The sequence below is a fragment of the Tyto alba genome, unplaced genomic scaffold (genome assembly GCF_018691265.1).
Source record: "Tyto alba isolate M040663 unplaced genomic scaffold, T.alba_DEE_v4.0 Super-Scaffold_11, whole genome shotgun sequence".
Classification (NCBI taxonomy): domain Eukaryota; kingdom Metazoa; phylum Chordata; class Aves; order Strigiformes; family Tytonidae; genus Tyto; species Tyto alba.
In genome coordinates, this window is record NW_024881273.1 from 1,971,063 (window position 1) to 1,983,289 (window position 12,227).

General features: G+C 39.4%; 1 protein-coding gene across 14 annotated transcripts in view; it reads left to right on the forward strand.

The window, feature by feature from the left end:
* Positions 1 to 12,227, forward strand: part of LOC104357444 (spermatid perinuclear RNA binding protein) — a 73,440-nt gene that overhangs the window by 4,809 nt on the left and 56,404 nt on the right. For 2 of the 14 annotated variants that reach the window (XM_032982362.2, XM_032982380.2), the window contains exon 2: positions 3,150 to 3,289. The exons of the other annotated variants lie outside the window; for them this stretch is intronic. The gene's annotated coding sequence lies outside the window, so the exon portion shown is untranslated. The remainder of the gene's footprint in view (positions 1 to 3,149; positions 3,290 to 12,227) is intronic. 14 annotated transcript variants of the gene reach the window in all.

Consider the following 12,227-nt stretch of genomic DNA (forward strand, 5'->3'; position numbering starts at 1 on the left):
ATGGTGCTGGGCTGCTCTGTCCCTCCTTCTCTGCTGACTAAACCCAAGAACTCCGAGACTAATCCAATGTGTGGATTTTCCCTGCAGCTGAGCAGGGCTGCTGTATTGCGGGGGCACCTGCACATCTGCTGATTGGCTTCTCGAGTAATAAAGGTCATGGATTATTAAAAACCATGCCCTTGTTGGTGTACTTCATTGATTTTTCTATAACTATGCAAAACTTTATAACTCTTTTATAGTAAAATATTTTCATAACATGCTGGTAAATTAAAGGTGTAAATGGATGTGGAAGAGGAATAATCTTGTAAAATCCAATTGCTAACTCATTTTAGGGGATCTCTTGGACTCTGGAAACTTAAGTGATCCTGCCACATGGGTTGATTTAAATTAGTTCTCTTATGTTGTGGTTTTGCATACTATTTAAGAGCCTCAAGATGCTACTTGTGATTGACATAACAAAATGTAAATTATATGCTGTTTTACTAGGCTCTAATTTATCTGTCATAAGGTTTGTGTACCAATAGTACTAAGCTCTTCTTACAGTAATATTTTTCTTTCATGTAATGTCTCCATAGGGGAATTAAATTACTCTTAATTGTATGCTTAAAAATGAAGTAAAATTGGGGTGTGTCTGGCTATCACAGTAAATTAAATTTTGCTGCTTCTTATTCTTCTTGTGCATTTACTTTGACTTTATTGAAAAATTAGATGTTTGAATATCTGTTTGGAAAGAACACTCTTAACTAGTGAGTAATCATGAGATACCACCGAACTCGAAGAAATCCTAGAAACAGAATTGATTAAGATTTTAGACCTTAAACTTTGATGTAGTTAGTGCTGAAGAAGTGAAATAATGATTGAAGTGCAACTTGGCATTTGGCTTGATGGTAAATTAAGTCAGTGGTGAGAACCTGATGTTGGTGAGAACCTGATGTTGCCTCTTAGAAATTGCCCCGTAGTAGGAGCAGAAAAGGGCAAGCTGATGTTAGAGGCCTTTATTTCTCTGTTTCCTCTGATTCTTGGGAGGGGAGACACTTTTGCTAAACACATTTCTTGCTTGACTTGTAATACAGCAAATTTGAGTGTTAGCATAGTGTTTTTAAGTATTGGGCTCTAAAGTGTCTTTAGTATTCTCTGAGACACAGGTATAATGTTGTATGTAGAAATGTCTCTCCCAAGATGTTGGATTGAGTTGATTATGACCTTAAGCAAACTCTTCCCCTAATGCTAGTTCTCAGCTGGCAGTACCTGCCTTCCTAGAAAGGCATAAGATGACTGCAGGGGTGTGTGAAGGCCAGGCACACAGGCTCTTTGAAGCTGGTTTGGAAACAAGCGTTGTGTGTTTTGTGTTTGCTCTTTAAAAAGAGCATACAAAATTCAGCAAGGATACAAGCCAGCATGCTGCACCCCACTGAATTTAGTTGCTGTTGTTGAAACAGGTGACGGTCTTAAAATTGCTAGCTAGTATATGCCTGAATAAAGAAGGTGTTTAACTTAAATGGTCTTTTCAGAGCCTGCTTAGAAAGACATTGAATGGTTGTACTAAACATATCATCCAGAGACTGGGTGAAAGCCTACAGTTAAGACAGTACAAATCAGCCCATGTAACAGCAAATTAGAGCTTATATTAGAAAAAAAGGCATTTGAGTTCTCCGTCCTATGCAAGTCAGCTGTCAAGAGTGAAGCTGGTACAGTGTTTATCTGGTACCATACGTAGCACGAGCATAAAGGGTCCAAAGGTGCACCTTGATGTAGATAAGATGAATGGGATTGGGTTGTGGATGTTTTTGTTAACTATAGAAACAAATAACATGTTGTCAGTGGATCTGACTATCGTGTGTTACCATTTAATCAATGTTGGTGTTGAATTTAACTAGCAGCTCTTTCTGGGGTGTTAATTATCCGGTCCCAAGCGTGGCTGCAGTGCTGCCGCAGCCCGGAGCCGGTGGGGAGCGGTACCAGTGAGCACAGCCTGCGTGGCTGGTTTTTCCAGCTACGCTCTGAGAAGCTGGGTAATGTTCTGATAGGTGTGTAACTGATGCTGAATCTGGGTGAAGACATCAGTTTTCCAGTATGAAGACAAGAAAAATAAGTCATTCCTGGTTTTAGATACTTCTGTGCTGAAGGGACAGCTCTTTGTATATGGAAAGTTACTGTTTTTCTCTGGTTATTGGGTGCTGTAGTTTGCTCTCTGACCCTCCATGCACTTAGTACTTTTCTACTTAGCTACTTTGCTTGATTTCCATATGACAGTTTTGGTTTTAATGGATGAGACTCTGGAACAGAAGGGGGAGCTGTAGGTGTATAGCCTGTGTCTTCAGGGAGTGAAGTACCAGAGAATACACACAACCACTGGAAAGCTGGGAGCTGTGGTATGATGGAACTGGTAGGGAACATGGAGCTCCAAGTAAGATAGTTAAAAGGAAAGGGTTGCAAGGAATCTGTAAGGGATGATATGGAAGACTATGAAGTGCTTGTAGAGAAAATTGAGGATTGGAAGGTACCTGTAAAAATCTAGGAAGTGTTTAGACCCATAATAGCAAATATTGTGGTAATAGTGCACCCAGAGCGAAACCTGGACTGACTTTAGAGTAGATTAGTAAGAGAAGTTTCAGGTTGGATTGTACTTTACTATGAAGGTGGATTATAGAAACCTGACCGGCTATTTTTTTTTTTTTCCTTCTTTTTATATAGAGACAGGTAAGGTGTACCTTGGTGGGAGGTCTTCTGTTAATTAGCAATACTTTAGATGAATGTTAGTTATATAACTCTTAACCCTGAAACAAAGAGAAAGAAGAATCTCTATGGCCTCAGTTCTTGGCTTCTGCAGTTTCTTTCCTGAACAGTAAGTGCAGTGAGAACTGGAGATTTCCACACACCCCCCTACTTAAGTAAATTAGACTGAAATCCTACCAGAGAACCTATTGAAGCTGGCGGCTAGTCTCTAACTAAAGTGAGGGACGTAGGGTCATCTCATTTCCCTCATGAAGACTTTTGACATTGCTGGACTGAGGAAGGAGATCTCAGATGTAATCTCAGATATCTGCTGGAATTATTTTGTAAATGCGTATGGTACAGAGACTTAGAACATTTGGATTTCTACTCCTCTTCAACTTCCAATCCTGATCTCTTTCCCTTTACTCTGATAGCTGGTTTAGCTCGACAGAAGATGAGAGGAAAACATAAATGCCCAAGAACTGATTTCTCCCCACCTCTGCTTTGAAGAACGCCTTTTCCATGTCATAGATTCTTAGTGATTGCCATCTTTTCAGAGAGCTAAAAGTGTTTGGTAAGCAGCTATTCAATGTCCTAATGCTTCATGATCTCTTGATTTGATGTCTAGATAATTGGACTTAACAAATAGATTAGGGCTTCTTTGGTTACCCAGTCATGCTGTCCAAGTCTTTAATCATATAGAGACTTAATTTGTTTCTTTAAATTAACCAGCTGTGCTGTTTGGATGACCTTAAAGAGTGTGTCACTGGGCTTGAAAAGTAGTGCTGCTTATGCATGGTAACTGGGGATGTTATGTTGTGTGCCTCACACTCAAGCCCAGAATAATTGTAAGCATTGCTTCTAAAACTGGAAACTGGTAAAAAGCCCAGTCAGTAAACTCTTCAATACCAGGCAGAGCAACACTGATCCAGTGAAGAAGGTCTGGTGATTAAACTGAAAGTATTGATTAGAGGAGCATCTGGCCCCTTTTCAGGTTCTGCCGCTGATTTACTGCACAATTTCATTTCTTTGTGTCTGAAATTCTCCTATAAAGACCTGGAATGTTTCCCTCTGTTACAAAAACTGTTATTTTAAAAACAGTAATAAAAGTACTCTGGTAAATATGGTGACAAGTGTTCTAGAAAAGCCAGGAAGAAAGGCAAATACTGGGAAGGTGGGGGGAGACAAAGCTGATAACTTCTTTGCTTCTGGTGGGTGAGGGTGAAATTGGTGACTGCCAAAAATATGAGCTCAGAGAAGTAGCTTGTTCAGCTCTGAGCCCACATCTGTACACACCTCCTCATCTCTACAGATGGCCAGGAGGCTGAAGAGAGAACACAGTTGTCTAAATTTGTGTAAGAGAAAAGAATCATGACTCCCACCTTGGAGGCAAACAAGAACCTCTTGTAACTGGGGTATTTTCGACAACTTAAAAATTTGATTGAATTTTCAGTCTTAGCAAATTATGTGAAGCCTGACACCATTTGTCGTTGCTAAATATGTTTTTTTATATTACTGTGTATTAAAAGATGGTTGGCTGGAACGGTATTCATTATTCCTTCAAAACTAGCCTGCTAATGAATAAATTTGATCTAGAAGTCTGCATGCTTATGCTTTAACAACTTACGAGATAGTTTTCCGCTTTAGATTTCATAGTACTTCACATTTTAGAAAAAACAACTGTCACAGTCTAAATAGTAGTATTTGAATCAATCATGATAAAAGGCACACAAATAAAAACAAAATATTTTCACCTTTATGTTTCTTTTCTATTAACATTAGTGTGGGAATGAGATTGTCTTTTGCAGGCTATTTCCATGCAGTCTGCTTTATATTTGGGAGAATTCAGTCATTTTCCTTTTGTTAGCCCATGAGATAAAGGAAATTTTTTTAATGCAGGTAACCGGGCATCAGCATAATATAAGTAGTGAACTCTTGACCAAAATTTGTTTTTGTGGATGTGGCTTCATGTAATAAACCAATAGTAAGAGCAGTTTTCACAAAGTACATCTTTGACAGTTCTCTGATTAACCCCTTGTTCTGGTTTTGGCTGGGATAGAGTTAATTTTTTGTCTTAGTAGCTAGAATAGTGCTGTGTTTTGGATTCAGTATGGGATGTGGTATAAGAATGTTGATAATACACTGATGTTTTCAGTTGTTATAATAAAATCAAGGACTTTTCAAGTTCCCATGTCCTGCTAGTGTGCAGGTGCACAAGAAGCTGGGAGGGAGCACAGCCAGATCACGGAACCCAAACTGGCCAGTGAAATATTCCATCTCATGTAACATCATTCTCAGTCTATAGATGAAGGTTGGCCAGGAAGCTCTCGCTCTTCTGGGATGGTGGTTTTGGGATCATCTCTGGGATCGCTAGCTGGAAATGGGCTGGGCATCAGTCAGGGGGTGGTGAGCAATCTCATCGTGCATTACCTGTTTGTATTTTCTATTATTATTATTATTATTATTATTTTTATTTTATTTCAATTCTGAAACTGTTTTTTATTTCAACCTAGGAGTTTCCTTACCTGTACCCCTGCAATTCTCTCCATCCCCCAGGCGTGGGAGGGTGAGTGAGCGACTGCGTGGTGCTTGGCTGCTGGCCGGGTTTAAACCATGACACCCCTGTGCTTTGCAGACAGGGGTTGACTACTGAATGTTCCTGAATTGTGCCTGTATATATTGCTCCCTTCCACCCCAAACACTGAAGAACCTGAAACTGGAGACTTCCTGACCCTTTTAAAAACAAATGAGCAATGTTGTTCAACTTCTTGCTATGGGTCAGGAGCCTGCACTTCATGCCAAGTTTCATTGTGAAACAAACTAAGACCGTGGAGTTAAGAAAAAACTCTTGCAAAGAGCGCTTATGTAGAACAACTGATAAATCTGTGACTGTTGAGGCACTGTGACTGGTTAAAAAAGATTCTTAAAGGGAAATGAGATATGGCTTGTCCTAAACATTCTTCAGTAAATTACAGTTCATAGTTGAAAACCTTACCAAATGCATAGGTACAGTATTTTTTTGTTCCTTAATATGGATTCTGCATTAGTGTTAAAACAACCGCATGTTACAAATGGATCTGCTTTTTCTGTGTAGTTGGTTGGTAACATACCTCTGTTTTGGTTTCCGTTGAGATGCTTCCAAGTGTGCTTTTAGTAATGCAATTTGGGCATAGTGTCATTGTCATAACAGCATTCCACCCTCAGTGAGGAGTTGCAGCAGTACCATACAAAGAGGCAGTTGGTCTCTCCCTTCCAGGCTGATGTACTGGAAGAATATTGAGGGCACAGAGAATTCAGAAGTTTGCAGAGAAACAGGCAAATATGGAACTGAGCTAAGCTGCTTGGGATCAATGAATTGTCCAGTGAGGTAGTGAGTCCAGGTGAATGTCAAGTGTTCCTTCAGTATTTGGCGTATCCATTTACTGATGCTTCTGCAGTTCCTGCAGGGTTTGAGTATCATTGCACTGGCGCTTCTGCAGTTGCTGTAGAAACTGTTGGCTCGGGCTGTCTCCTTGCAGTTCTCCTTCAGAGGAAGAACTGCTTGAGGAGAGCTTGTCTGGGCATGGGACTCGGTGGTACGTTTATTGTTTTCTTTCACATCTTTAATATAAATCCCTTGGCTAGCTTCTCTTCTTTTGCTTGTAAATGTTTGATCTGTATGTGGTACAGTAAAGGAGTTCTCTTGTGCCAGAAGAACAAAGACTTGCTTTCTGTTTGTACTGGGCACTACAGATTTGCAGTAGTCAACTGGTTTTACTGCCAGTTTTAGCAGGTGCACCTTGTCTCAATGAGTTCTCTTTACCCTCATCACACAGTACAGTAGCAAGTCTCATGCTTACTTCACAGTACATAGAAGACTGAATTTTGTCTGAGAGCTAAGGAGTACAGGGATTTGTTGTACTTCCCCTCTTTCCTTTTCCTTGCTCAATTTCCATTATTTGTGCTCCTCTTGTGTTGCAGTTGGACTGGATCATCGTTGTAGGTCCCTTCCAACTGAAAATATTCTATTCTAACAAAGTTTGGAATATCTCCTGAAAAGGCTTTTTGTGTGCATGTGTAGCATTTGTGTTGATAGGTTGAATAGTGGTTCAGTAATATGCATGTACAAAATACAGCCTAAAGTTTTCTTCATATTTCAGAATGTTGGAACAGATCAGAAAACTTGCCAGTCTATGACTGTAAAAGGACTCTGTTGTGTTCAGTCACAGAATTGTGTAGAGAAAAGGTTGTTAGTGTGGAAAAGATTGAAAAATGTTTTTTGGCTGCTCTTGTTGAGAAAGGAAACTAACTTCCAAGTTTGTCATGAGGTTGCAAAAGCTTCCTGTTTTCTTCCTGATGTGTAAAGACTAGGGAGGCTGGAGGGAAGGGGGAGAGCAGGCAGAACTCGCGCGGGGTTGGTTGGTCGGGCCTTCTGTGCCCTTCTTCCACATTGCAGTGCTTCCAGCACTAGCGCAAAACTGGGTTTCCTCTTGCCAGTCTCTCTGTAGCAGTTGAATGCTGCAGCACAAGAACAGCTTGCAGATACTCCAGCACAGAAACACTTAAACAGGATAGCTGTGAAGACTAGTATGGTGGGAAGGAGAAGAGGAAGTGGCTTTTAGACCTCTCTGTGTTTGCTGTACAGGAGACGAAGTTGCTTGTGTGGAGATCCAGATATCCAGAATGCAGGAGGCCGAAGGGAAGCAGTACAGGTTTGTTACATGTGTGCATTTATTTTTCTTTTGTTTGCTTCTTAGGGGCCCAAGAGAAGATAGGGTTAGAAGGAGGAAAAAGTAGCATCAGTAGGGATGAAAAGTGGCCTTTTGGCAGAGTTAGGCTTGTTGTAGGGATTGTTGTATTGAAGTACACAGTGTAGTCACCCTGTCAACTGATCTAGGATCAAAGTAGCCATCTTGAGTGAACTTGCAGAAATTTTAAACTACTATTAGATGACTGGAGTTTAGTATGGAGAAGGTTGAAGAGGTCCTGTTTGAAGTGTGTGATTTGGGTACAGTCAGGTGAAGTGATGCCACACACTCCTGGTCATCCAGAAGTTGCCAGTTTCTTTTCTGAGTTGTAAGAGAGCTGCTGTGAGACCCTCCATCCTTTTTGTTTGCTTTTGGGTGTTTTAGATGGCTACCTAATATCTAGTGTGAAGGTTGGGTTTATTTGATTGACTGATTTTGTTTGTTTTTAAAGAGAGAGAAGAATTAACTCCCTTATCCTCCATAGCCTGCTCGTATGCCGTGTAGAGCTTCAGAAATGCTAAGTGGCAAAGACAACTGCCTTTTTTTTCTTTTTATTCAAAACCAAAAAATATGCTAGAACTTGGTGTTGAGAGTGAGATGCTTGATGCTGAGGGGCAGGCTCTTTTACAGAGTGGGGCTGCAAAGCTTCCCCTTATCTTGCAGAATGGCTCAGGTCCCTTGCTAGTGTCCTGAAATGTTCTTATTTTACTGGCTTCTGTTCTTCCTGAGAACAGACTGTGTGTGTCCTGCTGTCTAACAAAAGAGGGACTCCATTGTCCTCTTCTGAAAAAGACACATAGGGTTCCTGAGTCCATGTCAGTTTGACTTTCAGAAGAGTGCTCAAAAAAATTCAGCGCTTGAAAATAGGACACGTTCTGAATTAGATTTCTGAGTTTAATCACACCATATTCAGATATTGAATTGCTAATTTGAATCTCATGAATCTACAGGTAATTGTTGTCAAGGATTTTCTACGATAGTTTGCCAAGCTGATCTATGAAGGATCTCTGGTCCTGTGAGGCAGAGATTGAATAGCAAAAGCAGCCAGCAATGCAGTGTCTGCTCAAATTAAACTAAAAAAGCCTAAGTAAAGGGTGGGAAGCCAGGAAGAGGTGAGAGAGAGCATGCTCCATGCTTGATGTGTATACTAAATGAAAAGCTAACTACTTTTCCAAGTTCTGCCACTGATTTACTATGGCATTGGGCAATAGGGTCTCATCTAAATGCAAACAACATAACATTTACAACTATTACAGCAATTTGAGAAGTAATGTTTATGAAGTGTTGTGAAACTCCTGTGCATCTAGCTAGGGTCTGATAGTTTTTTTGATAATAAAAGCATGTTGAATCTTGATATTGCAATCATAATGGAAGAGACTGAGTAATGTTTTTTAGTCTCTGCTGTTAAGTCCAACCAGTCTCCCACTGGTTAGCAATGGAATGTTGGGTAGTACTGTGTGTTTACCGGTAGATGGAGAAGTAGTTTCCCAGATTTCTTTGTAACTTCTGAGCTGTTTCATTCAATTTATTGTTCATGGTGCTGCAAAAAACCCTTAATTTCTGGAGTGACTGCAGAGACAATGCTAGTGAATTTGCAGGGATTGCCAGTGGCTTCCACAAAAGAGCTTGGTGACACCTGCATACTTTGGTGAGTATCTAGTTGCAGTATTTAAGAATGAGATCAGAGAGTCTAGAAACGCGATATAATCTCCCCACAGTAAATGGAAAAAAAATACCACAATCACTTTGAATTAATACAGTTATCTAAGTAGTGCTATTCAGCAAACTCTGCTATTCTCCAATGGATGTAACTTTGATTCTTCTAGTAGCTTTTAATTTTCATGGCAATATTCCAAGAGGAAAAAACACTACTTAAGTTTTGTTCTTAGCACAGAGATAAATGGAATGTCTCTTGTCACTTGTCTGAAACCATGTGTTGAAAGGCATGATTTTTTTTTTTCCTAACAGTTTTACAGAGTAATAGGACAGAATATGATTTGGATTACAGAAGACACATGCTGGGTCAGTTTAAAGTCTGCCAAGTTCTAATTTGCAATTTCTAGAAAATTTAGAACAGAAACATCTGAGTGCCTGCAGAAATCATAATTCTAAATTTATTTTGTGGATTTTGTCTAAGTAAAGCATGAAACTGGTAGTATTTGTCCACTGAATTTCAGGAACAACCTTTTCTTGTGTTGTAAGTTCTGCAGTGGTGCATCTGGCATTTTTTTCCTGGTGCAGCATTCCATGAGTTCTAAATGCTTTAGAGCAAAATGCTAAGTGAAAAAGTGTTAGTGAGGTTTAATTGCTTTCTTCTTGTTTCTCAAAACAAGCAAAAAGCCTTTGGAAGCATGTTCTTTCACCTTGTCATTATCTAATGTATTTCTGCAGTTAATAAATGATAAACTAATTTTTAAAACCAGTTCTCATTGGCCTCTGAATGCTTTGTTGCAGTAAGTATAGGAGTTTCCAAATGTCACTGAGAAGGCCCAATACAGAGACTTTTGTTTGTACAATAGAGGCCCCATGCGAAGTGAATAGAAGAACGCATAAAACAACATGAGCAAGTGCTCTTTCAGTGCACAAAGCAACGTATCTCTGTACTTTTTTTTTAAAAAAAAATTCTCATTAACACAGAAGTTTCACTTTTTGGAGTTGAATTTTGTTTGAACTGTGGAATAAACTAGATTGATGGCATTGTAATCTGACATTCTTTTACCACTAAAAGTGTAGTTTTAGACAGTGAAAACCATGCAGCCTTTTGTACTGACGAGCAGAGCCCAGTGTCTATGTCCCTTTGGTTCTTGTTCTCCTTGCTGTGGTATCCTGTGATAATGATGGTGGTGTGACATGGACATAGATTTACATAGGTGGCTAAGCAGGCAACAGAAACATTAAGAATCTAAACTAGCTTGCTCATAACTTCTCGCTGAGGGGTGAAAGGTTTTGTATCCTGTTGCCCAGTTTAGAGAATACTGTCAATTTGTATAGTAGCTGTTTCTTAATTCTGGTTTTGATCCTGCCTTCTGCATCTTGAACTGTGCTCTCTCCTACCCTGACAGATTGTAGCTTTCCAAATGCACCTTCTTTTGAAAAAACAAAGTAAATCCCATCATGTAACTTTTAGGAACAGCAGGTTTCCTGTTATCAGGAGGACTGAAGTGGCGAGACACAAAATGCAGTTAATTGCCCAAAATAAATTAACTTAGATTGGTTTTCTCTAGTCTTTCCCCTGATAGTAATTTCAACTGTTACTTTTAGCAACTATAGCATATGAAGGGAGCTTTGGGGAGAGAGTGAGAGGTTTGTTGTTGTAAATTGATCTCCCTACAAAGCTGAGAGCATTTTGAATGCTGCTATTGATTGCAGTCTGTTTGCTTCCCTCAGAGAGGAACGGGTGTGCACCCTCTTTTACATTGGAGTTGCAGCAATTTATCATGCACTTCTGTTTCCTCGCCTGGATGCCATGTTATTAACCTCCACAAACTCTAAAAAGCAGGTTCCAGTGGCTTGTGGCAGGCATGTTGCCTCCAAGACTCTGATGTTGATCATAGCCTTATGTTTTGTTGTTCAGAGAAGTGTTGCTTAATGTTGATAGGGAGAACAAGGTATGATGTTGATTACTTCATCAAAAGAAGACATTGGTGAATGGCAGACTGAGGAAGCCTTCTATTAACAAATGAAGAACTAAGTGTCCTACTGCTGTTGTACACTAGCGATGGCATCATCATCTGTGAAGAGAGATTAAACTAATTCATAGCCCTATATGAAAATTAAAGAAAAAAGACCAAACCAGCAAAGTTGTGTCCATGTTCTTAAGAACTACACCAGGTGGGATTGGCAGATTTATACTGATAGCTTCTTTTTTTTCCCCCCATGTTTTATTTGAAATTCAAAAGATTAAAAAGAAGATTGAATGTAACTTTTCCAGTTCAATGTCAATTACTTACACAGTTGTTCTCCAAAGACATTGGGGAATATAGTTCTAAGACATGTAAACATCATTTTGCTGAATTTAAAAAAATTTCAATACCATATTAGAAATAAGCAAACAGAAAAGGCTGTGGAATTCAATACTCATCTCAGGAAGTTCCTAAGGATGAGACTGACAGATAAAACTTACACTGAGAAATTAATTTTGCAACCTAATTTGTGGTCTTCAAACTGAGCATTGCCACCACTGATAATCCCTGCTCAAGTTACCTTTTTTTTTTTTTCCCCGTTTCCATAGCTGTACTGTGCTGTGCTAACTGGAGAGAAGAGTAATGGATGAGTTTTGCAACTGAAGTTGACAGATCTGACAGCACATGCATGCAGTGTCGATCTGCTGAGGCAAGAAGATGCTAGATTAAGCCAAGTTGAAATATTTGTAAACTCCTACAGTTTTCCAGGGAAATTTGATTTTTTTTTTTTTTTAATATTAATTTTGTAAATCTCTAAATATATTTGTGGCTCTCTTTCTTCCTCATAACCAAGCTAGGATTTCCTACTATAAAAATCTGTTCAAGACAGATTAAGTAGACTTAAGTCACTAATGTCAGACTGACAGTTCTTTCTGTGCCATCTAACATGTTGGTGTGGTGTTGTTTTTTACTTTCATTATGGATGTTGTTGCTAGCTTTCATGCCTAAATAGACTAATTCAAATCTTTTGGTAGGGTTATTGTGCATTTGAAGCAAATAATTGTGTTCTGAGGCTGAAAATTGATGGCAGCCAGGGTACTCTTCCCTAGAGAGATATCCCCATTGCTTTGTGTTGTAGGTGTTCTTGCACTATATTCTGAAT